Genomic DNA, 11,467 nt, shown 5'->3' with positions numbered 1-11,467 from the left:
AACTCTGCCCTTCTAATGAGAAAGACCTTCTAATATGTTAGCCACTAGCTATATAGGGCTATTTAAGTTTAAAACTCAACTAAAATGAAATAAAATAAGAATAAAGTTTCTCAGTTGCACTAGCCACATTTTAAGTGTTCAGTAGCTATATTAAGCCCAGTGGTTACTGTTTTAGTGCAATTACAGAATATTCCTGTTAGCACAGAAAATTCTATTAGCATAGGCACAAAACACTCTTTAGAATTACTAATAAAAAATAAAGCTTTATTTTTTACTTTTTATTTATTTTTAAAGATTTTTTTAAAGTAATTTCTACACCCAACATGGGGCTGAAACTTGTGACCCCAAGGTCAAGAGTTGCAACGCTGTATTGACTGAGCCAGTCAGGCGCCCCTGAAGCTTTATTTTTTTTTTTTAAAAAAGGAAGCAAAATATAAACAGGAAGTTCATAGAAAAGAAAAGATGATATGTAATAAGCAAAAGTGTCTCCATCCTCATTCACGATTAAAGAAAAGCAAATGAAAACAGGTGTCAGGTAACATTTCTTAAAAGACTTAAACAAGTAAGAATGTTGAAACTACAGTGTTATTTAAGATATAATTTGGCAAATTGATATATAACAAAATAATGTCTTGTTTAACTTTAATAGTTATGCATTTAATGTGATGACTTTTCATAAAAATTGATTAACTACTACATCGAAACCATGGTATTATGGATTCTACTGTTCAGCACAAGAGGAAGCTAAAAATTAACTTTACAGAAAAGCATTTATTTATTTATTTTTTAAAAGATCTTATTTACTTATTTGAGAGAGAGAGAGAGAGAGAGAGAGAACAGAGGGAGAGTAGGAGGGAGAAGCAGACTCTCCACTGTGCAAAGAGCCTGACTTGAGGCTCAGTCCCAAGACCCTGAAATCATGATGGGAGCCAAAGGCAGATGCTTAACCCCCTGAGCCATCCAGGTGCCCATAAAAAAAATCATTTAAAAAGGAAGAAGAATGAATACTTATTATGGCCTAAATCTGTCTCTAGGTTTGTAAGTAATTTAAGTTAAAGTCCATAAATAAGGGAGGGATTATTTGCTTGAATAAAAACATATATGCTAGGCATTATTCTGTATGCTATATATATTTATCCAGTTAATCTTCCCAACCCAGTGAATTAGGAACTATGATAATGCCCAGTGTATAAAGAAAACGGGGTGTGGGGGGGGGATATTTTCCCAAGGCCACAGCTCGATGGGGCAAGCTTAAGTATGCCCGTGCTTTATGTTCAAATGCCATGTGTATGAAATCAACATTTTGAAAGTGATCCAAATAATTTAAGACAGAGAAAGTATTGCCATGGGGCCTGGGTAAAGAGGAACTCTCAAGCTCTGTTCATGGGAGAACAAATAGGTGAAAACTCTTCAGAAAGAAATGAACGTTTTTAGTGCATTGAAGGAAGGGAGTCCAAAACAATGTTGCCTAATACGTTAAATCTACCCAAATAATCTGCACCAAAAAGGGACTCAGACTCTAGGGATTTCTCTCCTAACTTCACTTTCACTGTGCATTTGAAATGCATGCAAGGATATTCATTGTAACATTGTCTGTAGCAGCAAAATATTGATCTAACCCACCAGCCGTAGATCAATTGCTTAAGTAAATTACTGCACCTTCACGCAATGGAATAAGTTATGGCCATCAAAAGCAGATGATGCCGGGCGCCTGGGTGGCTCAGTCCTTAAGCACCTGCCTTCTGCTCAGAGGCTGGGATTGAACCTCTGCATCGGGCTCCCTGATCTGCGGGAAGCCTGCTTCTCCCTCTCCCACTGCCCCTGCTTGTATTCCCTCTCTCCCTATGACTCTCTCTGTCAAATACACAAAATCTTAAAAACCAAAACAAAAAAACAAGACAAAAGAAAAAAAAAAAAAAAAACCAGGTGATGATGCAAGAATATACTAGCCATTTCTGGAGTGAATTCCAAAACTGAGGTAAAGTTTTGAAGTGAGCTGTTGTTTGCTACCAAAGTGTGAATCTTAAGGGCCGAAGAGGAAGAGATGGGGGCAGATGGATGGAAAATATGTTTATTTATTGAAAACACACGTAAATATTAGATTTATATGAGCTTTCAAATCAAGTAATCTGGAAGTGGAAGAAGTAATGATGGATGACAAATAGAGAATAGGTAGGAAATAATTCAATTATTAAATTTTTAAGAAAAATAGTTCCATAATATTGTGATTTTTATTAATAGCATAAGGCCTGTGGGAATTATCGTTATTTTAGTAGTCGTTTAAAAAATATATTTATATAATGGTTGCATGGCACTCATTCGGGCATGTCATCTAATCTTTGATCATATTGTGACATTAAAAAATACCTTAGTTCTGATGCTAAACTCATCTCTGAGTCAGTGCCCAGTCAGAAAAACAGAAACTACTCCAGGCATTTGAAACTGCAAAGTCATCAGAGGAAATTGGTCACAGGGAATGGAAAAGCTGATCGGCCAACGTGAGGTGGTGAGATAGCGCAGAGCGTAGCGGCAGCAAGAAGACGTCGTTAATTCCAGGGGCTACAGGGAAAATGAGAAGATTGTGTTTCCAGAGCTTCGAGGCTGACATCGTCCAGTAGTGCTAGAACCATGGCAAGAGCTGCCCAGGAGAGGATTATGGAAACAGGGGTTGTCCTTTGGGAGCACAAGCTAAAAAACTCAGCTCTACCAAGAAGCTGCCCAGGCAGAGTGAGAATGGGGAGAAATTTCCTGGCTCCTCCCTGCTCTTCACCTGCCCTCCCTCTCGGTGCTCAGCCGGAAGCTTGCTACACCAGGAGCCGAGGGTTCTCAGTCTACCTCACTCAACCCTTCTCTGCCTCCAGACAGAGCAGGGAAAGGCTGATACATGGTTTTAAGTAACAAGCAAATGACTGGGACAGCCCTAAGGACAGCCCACCTCTATGAGCTTGTTTTTCTTTACTTCTAGAACAAGGGGGCAGGTGGAATGAATAGTCTCTCATTCCCTTTCAGTCGCAAAACTAAATGCTTATCAACCCATAAAGAAAGTAGCTAAATAATATTATGATACTGAAGACATTGAGATTTAAGACAGCAGGCTCCCCCCTAAGTTCATGTTAACTAGTGCCACATTCAGAAGTTTTACATTTAGCTGTCCTCCTTCCTGCGGATATTGGCACGTGTGCAAATCAAGCAAAGAGCAGTATTGCGATATACCAAAAGAAGGGAACCCCTAGTAAACATTAAATCCTTGGCTTAGTGTCATTTTTTACACATGATCTATTCTCAGGCAGTAGAATGATGCTAATAGCTTATGGACTTAATCCTTTGTTATTTCTCAAAATATGTGTTGTAGTTCAACGTATAGATTTGCTTTCTATGTGGGAAAGAGAGCATTGCTCTGTTCCTCATCCAACATTTTGCAGATGAAGGTAGAGGACTATGTAGGAGGTATATGGGTGGATTCATATACATTTTTTGTTGCCTCTGGGGTAGGGTAATTGTCACACTTGGTCTACAAAAATCAGCATGCTGCTCTATTTTACTGTAATGTTTTCCTTGGCTGGTGACCTGAGGGCCTGTCCAACCCCAACCTGGTGCATTTCATTGACAGCTTCCTTGTGTACCACTGCTCCAAAGCCCCAGGCTTAGGCATCGCTCAGGACATTAACCAAGGTTCCTTGTGCTTTCACAGTTCTCTTCTGGGTATGCTATTCATTTATGTGCGGCATGCTTGCCAAGTATGCTTCAGTCCATCCCTTCCAACTCCACGCCTTCCAACCACTTACTTTCTGGTCCCTCCAGCCCCATCACTTCTCCAGTATTCACTAACTCATCACCAGGGTCTTGTTTCCCGTGACATTTGCGATAGTGTTATTTCCAGGGAGTCCTTGTGGATTACTTTGCATGGTTTGTATAACCTTAATCGACTGAGTTTCAAACACATTCATGTATTTTTCATTCTCTTTCACTGTACTCACGTTTCCCTTTATTCCAAATTATACACTTGCCATAAATAAATACTCAAATGCTACTAGCTAAAATGCATACTATGTATACTGTCTTTATTAAAAAGTAAAACCATTTCTTAATTAAGGCTATGAATTTCTAGGAGATAGGAACACCATGCTTTTTGACTAATGTAGTTTAGAATAGATATTAATAATACCATAATAGTAAAAGGAGACACTTTAGTGATTACTTACTTCCAATAGGATAATCTGGTGATGTGTCTGCTGGAGAACAAGGCAGAGGTCTGTCTATGTACTGAGAGGAGGCATCTGTGTGATATTTTGTATGCATATGTACAAGAAAAACTCTTGGTCGTAAGGACCAGGACTTGAACCAAATGGCTTTATCCATCCATATTCCCAAATGCCTTTGCAAGTTATACCTCATTGTCTAAGATTTTCTTGGTATATATTTATCTGCATCTTTCTATTTTCAGAAATGCTCACAAAGAATAGTCCTTTGGTTGATTTAGAAGAGTCCTGCTTTAGAAAAGATTCAGGTGTAAGGACACTTGTGCAGAAGTAGCTGTGACCATGAACAGAGGAACAGAGGAAGCAAATACTCTACAGAGCTCTGTCTATAAATCAGAGAGATGCAGCTCAGCAGAAATCACATGTGATTTGTATTCTGCCAATGAAATTTTTATTTGGCTATGAACTCATATCTTCCATTCTGTATTTCTTATTGTTATTATTAATCTCTCATACCGAAAGGTTGTCTTCTCTTTGGAATCTTGAACATTTTAAGTACTTAATAATAGGGTTCTTTTTCAATAAGAGAGAGAAAAGAGAAAAATTGCTGGAGCAGTGCAAAGAGATCCTCAGGGAGCAATGGCTTTATTACAATATGTCAGAGTCATCATGAGTTGGGGGTGGGCTGGGGAATAACAGTTTCAAGAAAAAAAAAAAAAAAAAAAACCTCGTATTTATTTTAGCAAGTTGCTGGAAAGTTGCAGAAAATTGTCCCAAGAGCTGCAAAGCTATTATGGTAATAGTGGTTCCATCTTTCTATTCTGAAATAGAAAGAGGTAAAAAAATTTTTTTTCACTATGTCACTTTGGAAGTAGCTATTCTGCCCTTAGATTAGAATAAATACATGAATTAATTAAGCTCACAGTGGTGTTTATGCTCTCTTTAAAAATCCTGCATGTTGAAGATGACAAGTGAGTACTGAAACTTCTCTAAATTGGAAATTGTTCAGTCTAGTCCCCTTTTCCCATAAAATCAAACCCCTTGGATATATGTGTACACAAACATTGAATTTCCGTGATAATGACCAGGAAGGGAATCCCACATAGCTCTGAGAGCCCAGCTCAGGCTGGAGACCACAGATAGACCCCCTCCAGTTATGCATGTGCAGGAGCAGAGGGTGTACCTTCTTAGTTTGACCCAGGGTTAGACTCTGCAGGGCTGCTGTGGTGGACACCGGGACAAGCACACATGGGTTGGCAAGAGCACAGGGGGAGAAAGGTAGAGTTAGCACCATGAGGGGGAGGAAGTGAAGTCGGGTGGGGGGCACTGGTCAAAGATGGCATTGGGGTCCTCCAGAGAAATGGAACCAACAGGGTGTACATAGATTTATTTTAAGGAATTGGCTTATGTGATTGTGGAAGTTTGACAAGTCCAAAATCTGCAAGGTAGCTGGCAGTCTAGAGACCCACAGAAGAATTGCAGTTTGAGTTCAGAGAGGTCTACTGCCAGAATTCCCTCTTTCAGGGAAGTCAGGCATTTTTCTACTAGGGCCATCCACTGATTAGATGAGGCCCACCCATATTCTGGAGAGTACTGGGCTTTATTCAAAAGTTTGCAGATTTAAATGTTAATCTAATCTAAAAAATACCTTCACAGAGACATCTAGACTATTTTTTGACCAAATGTCTGAGTACTGTGACCTGGTCAAGTCGACACAAAATTAACCATCACAGAGACGGAAGGAATCGAAGGAACAGTGGGGTTATTGGGGCTGAAAAGCAAATAAGAATGGGGGGATAGAAATATCTGGTGGTCTAGGATCAAAGAGGTGAATCTAAGCACTTACCACTTTAAAGTTGGGGCAATCACAGGAAATGATTAAGGACCACGATGTGGGCAGGGAAATGTTAAAAAGGGAACACGTGAAGATTATTTCCATCCACGATGTGTTACAGAGCACCAAACAGATATGGGAGCAGAGAGTTGCTGAGAGATTGCCACGAATATGAGATGACCTGTAGTTTGGGGAGCACCCAAGCTGCCGGGGGAGAATTTGCTATACTCCGCTGACATTCATAAAAAGGAGAAGAAATGTGTTTCCTCTCTTTTTTTCTTTTGTTGACTTATTTTCCTGAGGAAGAAGGAAAATCATATGAAATTGACAGGAGACTTAAAAAAATACTGACTCCATGGAAATATAGCATTTGGAAAAAGTGTGCAAACTTCATTTTAGGTCCCAAAGTAAGAATGTGGATGTTGTGGGACACGCCAGTCTCTTTTGGAAGCACCCTCATAGACACACCCAGAAAAAATGTTTTAACAGCTATCTAGGCATCCATCTCTTAGCCAAGCCAAGTTGACACATCAAATTAGCCATCACAGATGCCTTTTACTCTGCAACTTACCTCAGCTATTATAGGATCCTCTTAAATCTGAGCCCTAGTTTCTGGTCCTTAAACCACTCCACTTCACAGAAAGACATGGGAAATAAGAGAAAAGAATGCAAGAGGATCCTAAGTTTTGGAAGTGACTGTGGAAGGCATCCCAGAGGAGTTGACATATCCTGAGAGAGAATGAGATTAATGGGAACTCTTAATACCTTAATTCATTTTCCCACAATGTAGAGGTTAGATCATTTTCTTCCACTAGTCATCATTCTATTTATAATTTTCTTTTCCGTTAAAAATTTAAGTTGTAAAATTTCTTTTATCTTTTAAACTTTCTTTGGAGTTTGGAGTTGGCATGGTTTCACTTTCTGTCTTTTTCCATTTTGGAGTTTAGCTGAGTCAACTCCAAAATATGCCACCCTTCCTCTTACCGATTTTGTCTTATTACTGCCACTCTACCCTATACATTGCAGCCAGAGGTCACACTCTAATTACCCAGATGCTGTTTTATCATTCATATGAAATGCATCTATTAATCATGCTTTTCCTCCCAACGGAACCGGAGATTAACTGAGCAGTAGAAATACCTTTTGAATGACTTCTGATACTCAACTTCTGATTTAGTAGTTAGGTGCACACACATCAGTTTCAATCACTACTGACTGATCTGAGTTGGTTCTGACTAGGACAATGGTCCTCATCTTTTCTCTAAATTGATTCATGGATGTGTAATATTCTGACTTCCCGTACTGTACTTGGGTTAATGATTTGTGAAGGATTTCTCTATGCATAAGTTTAGATTTAAAAAGATATGCTTAACATCTCTATAATGGTGTACATCTTGATGACCTCAGGGTGTGAAGTCCTTGACTATATTTGTCTGTCTGGTTTAATGGTACTTGCTCAAATACTAGACGTAGGGAGTCAGTTATGTAGTGAATGTTCGACATATTTTTTAAGAAAAATATTCTCTCAACTGAAACTCTCAGGTTCACTGCAGTATCTCAAGACCTCCCAGGTCCATTTTATTTTGCTGGAAAATGTGTTCAAAATGACCCTCTGCGCTTAGGACTAGATAGACACTATAATTTATTTTAATTTGAATACTATACGGGATCTAGAGGGTTTGTGGTGAGGGAAATCTGGTGGGACTGAGGGTGGTAATGCTTATGCTGAGGGGACCATACTGTTTTTGGCAGGAGCAGACAGGACCAGGATTGGGCTGTGCTGACAGACTCCAGGCCTCTCTGTATCCCATAGCTGGTCTTGGTCTCAAGGATGAAAAGAACATTAGAAACTAAGTTCCCATGTTTCCTTCAGATTGCGGAACTACTTTGGATTCAGTGTTATTGTAGTTTGAAGGGATATGTTTAGCTTATTTTTTATTCTCTAATTTTTTTCTGCTGTCCTCCTGGTTTTTAAAAGCTCACAGTCATGGGAATAACTCAAGCAGAGCATAACAATGAGACAACTAAGAGACGAGCTTGAAACTAAGTATGATCAGGAGATTTTTTTTTCTTGAAAATGTTCATCACTTGCATATTTGTAATTAGAGGTACTATTGTATAGTTGAAGGGCTGTTTTCTTACCACTAGGCAGTACTTGGCAAAGAACAATATGTACTTGAGTCATCCATAAATATTTAAAGGTTTTGATGATGTAGCAGTTACCAAAGATGGAGCCAGTGCGTGCTCAGGAAGTCATACAGATGGGATGCTTCTTCTACACCACAAGCATCAATATGTGGCCCTTAGAATGCTACAGGAAAATTATGATCCGTCATGAACTCAGTTTCTTTAAGGTGGATGTCTGCTATTGTAACTATTATTATGCTATTGTTAACTACTAACTGCCCTGGACCTTGTCTTCTCTTGCTCTCCTCTGTAGATGAGCACCACAGCTTTCTCAAGTTTTTCTCCATACTTTTAGAGCATCTTTTTTCCCTATTGCCTATTGTAATTTACCCACAATTAACTTTTTTCCTAAAACCGAAGTCATCAGTACTTTCACTCTGTCTTCCTCCTAAATGCATTTCAAAAGATGGTCTGAATTTTAAAATCTAATGATTTTCATGAGAGGAAACTTCTTTGGGAAGTTGGTATTCTCCAAATCCCAGCAGTCCCAGAGGCGTTAACATAGAGGCCACTGAAATCCCTTTGGAAAGATTCCCCAAAGCTGACGGCTTGACATCACGCACAGTGGCCTCCCTGTCTCCCCGACCCAAGTCTTTTCCTAGCAGAGACTCTGAGAGATGTACATCTGTCTCCATGAGAAGCCAGAGTAATAATTCTGACATCATTCTAATGAAAGGAAAAGGAGGTGGCCAATGATAGCTGAGGAGTTGGGCTGGAAAGGGCTCCAGAATTTGCTGTGGGATATCCTGGACTGTTGCCCCTTCCTTCATAGGATTATCACTTTGATCTGGATAATGCTTCAAGGGTGGTGACGATTTAAAAAGATTAACAGGTGGCTTACTCCTACCCTTCACATTTGTTTAATTACCTTGACAGAGACAAGGTGAAGAAAATGGGCACGGTCTACTACCACCATATTTAAATAAAGTGAACAGAAATATACACATATATTTATATATCTGCTTATGTTTTTTAAGTAAATGTGAGCACGAGCAAGACATTTTTTTTTTTTAAAAAACTACCTCTAAAAATGTTTAAAAAGCTACCTCCATGATAAATTATATGGGGAAGGATAGAGTAGGAATAGAAGCCAGACTTTTCTGAATATACCTTGTGTTTTAGACTTGACTGTAAGGTGGTTTACACAATTCAATCACTGTATACCAAATTAAGTAAAAATTTAGAAGATCTTTCTAAAAATTAAGAGTAAAATGACACAAACCTTTATGTTGAGTTAAAGGCATAAGCACACAGAAAGGAATTATGTGAGTGACTTCCAAAGACAGCAACTTTTATGTTCTTACTGTTTTAGACCCTGTTGATGAAAAAGTCTTAAACCCCTTTCAGTGATCACATCTTGTTAATGATTCTAGTTATATTTTATTCAAGATGTATTGTGATTCTAAAATGTATTCTGATAAGACATTTGTGATTTTACTAATATCATTAGATACCATAATTTCAGTCTAAAAGAAAAGAGAAATCTAAAATTTGAAGAAGTAAATATCCCACAGTCCTGGACCCCAAATTCCCCACTGCCCCTAATACCCACAAACCCCAAATTCCTGGACCCCAAATACCACCAATCTTAGAGGACTAAGGAATCCTTGTGGAGAATGACTGACTCCAAATCTGGAGTGTGAACTATACAAAATAAATGTGGGATATCTTATACAGAACACTGGGCTTTTAGCAGATAATTGGAGTAATGTCAAAATGACTCAGAAGCCAACTCAAAAAGGATTTCACTGGCCAAAATGAAACAGTTAGAATATTAATGAGAGTAATACTAGGAATGAATTAAAACACCAGGTAAGTTAACATTCATGAATTCATAATAGGAAAAGTCCTTCTTTGCCATCAACGGGAGATGCTAAGGAATTAACTCATTATTCTGAACATCAGCTTATATAAAGAAAAATAAAATATTTTTCAACCTTTTCTGATTAAATTACATCTCAGGGTAGCCAAATATGTAATGAGAGGAAGTTTCTTTTTGCAGAGGTATTTTAGATTTTTTAAAAAGCTTTGAAGAAGTGGTGATAGAATCAGACTATCACCATTTTATAACCTCTAATCAAATAGCTCTGAATGTCTCTAAATGTCTCTAAGACAGAGACAACCAGATATATAACCCATGTCCTGATAGACATAGACAGTGAGCTCATACATGTGTGAAGAATTCTTGCTAAAAAAGTCAAACCCAAGTCAAATCAAGTCTCAAAATCTCCATACCAGTCTACAGAGGAACAGAAGGACGGGCATGACACCACAGACAGGCAACCAGCAAACTGTGGGAAGCAGTCAGACAAATAAGGGGTTTTCAATAAACACATTGAAGAAGATGAAAGGGACGTGATTATAGGAAGAAAGACAGCATCAGAATAGGCAAAAAGAGAAGCACCACCAATTGCAGGGTATGGAGGTTTTTGGTATTCTGGTTTGAACAATGGTGCATACACATGCACATATGCGTGTACATGCACTTTAGGAGCTGAGCGATCATCACAGGATGTTGATGAAATTACAGATCTATTGTCAACATTTTAGATATTGACATTAAATTGCAGTTTTGTTTCAAAAGGAATTCTCATCCCTTAGAGGTATATTTTGAGATATTTATGTATGAAATAACAGGATGTCTGAGACAGAATTTGAAATAATCTCATAGGAAGAGTGATGTACTGTGAGGGGCATGGGTATAGGTGAAATAAAATTGGCCATGAGTTAGCAAATTCTTTAACCCAGATATGGATATGGATATGGATATGGATATGGATACGTATATGACTTTACTGTTCTATTCTCCCTGCTTTGGTATATATTTGAAAATGACCATAACATTTTTAATGCCAGTTTTTTTGTAGCTGAAGTTTCAATTCTTGCACAGTGTAATTTTACTTGCAGTAACACAGCAACGATGAACACTATTAGGACCAAGTTGAATCAGGTATGGAGATTTATGGAAATTTCATTGCCTCAATTGAAGAAAGGAGGCGGTCCGGGCCCAAGTGAGGCCAATGCTGATACAGGGACTTTCAGGACTGGAGTGGGCAAGGTGGAAGGTGGAGGCGAAGATTTGCTGCCACCAAGAAGGAGAAGGAAGGAAGGCAGAGCTGACAGAGAGGAAGCGGGACAGAGACCGAAAAAAGAAGGGAAGTAAGGGGTGGCTGTAGCTTCTTTTCCTTCTCAACCTCTGTACTGCAGGCTGGGTAACACCTGAGCCCATGGACTACATGTCGTGACT

The 11,467-nt window shown here is 38.7% G+C and overlaps 1 protein-coding gene across 3 annotated transcripts in view; it reads left to right on the top strand.

Annotated features, from left to right (window-relative positions):
- CNTNAP4 (contactin associated protein family member 4) overlaps positions 1–11,467 on the top strand; it is a 255,310-nt gene that overhangs the window by 87,791 nt on the left and 156,052 nt on the right. The gene's annotated exons all lie outside the window — the stretch shown is intronic.

The sequence above is a fragment of the Mustela lutreola genome, chromosome 16, assembly GCF_030435805.1.
Source record: "Mustela lutreola isolate mMusLut2 chromosome 16, mMusLut2.pri, whole genome shotgun sequence".
In the NCBI taxonomy this organism is placed as follows: Eukaryota; Metazoa; Chordata; class Mammalia; order Carnivora; family Mustelidae; genus Mustela; species Mustela lutreola.
The sequence above is the reverse complement of the archived record's forward strand: the minus strand, read 5'-3'. Positions and strand labels throughout refer to the sequence as shown.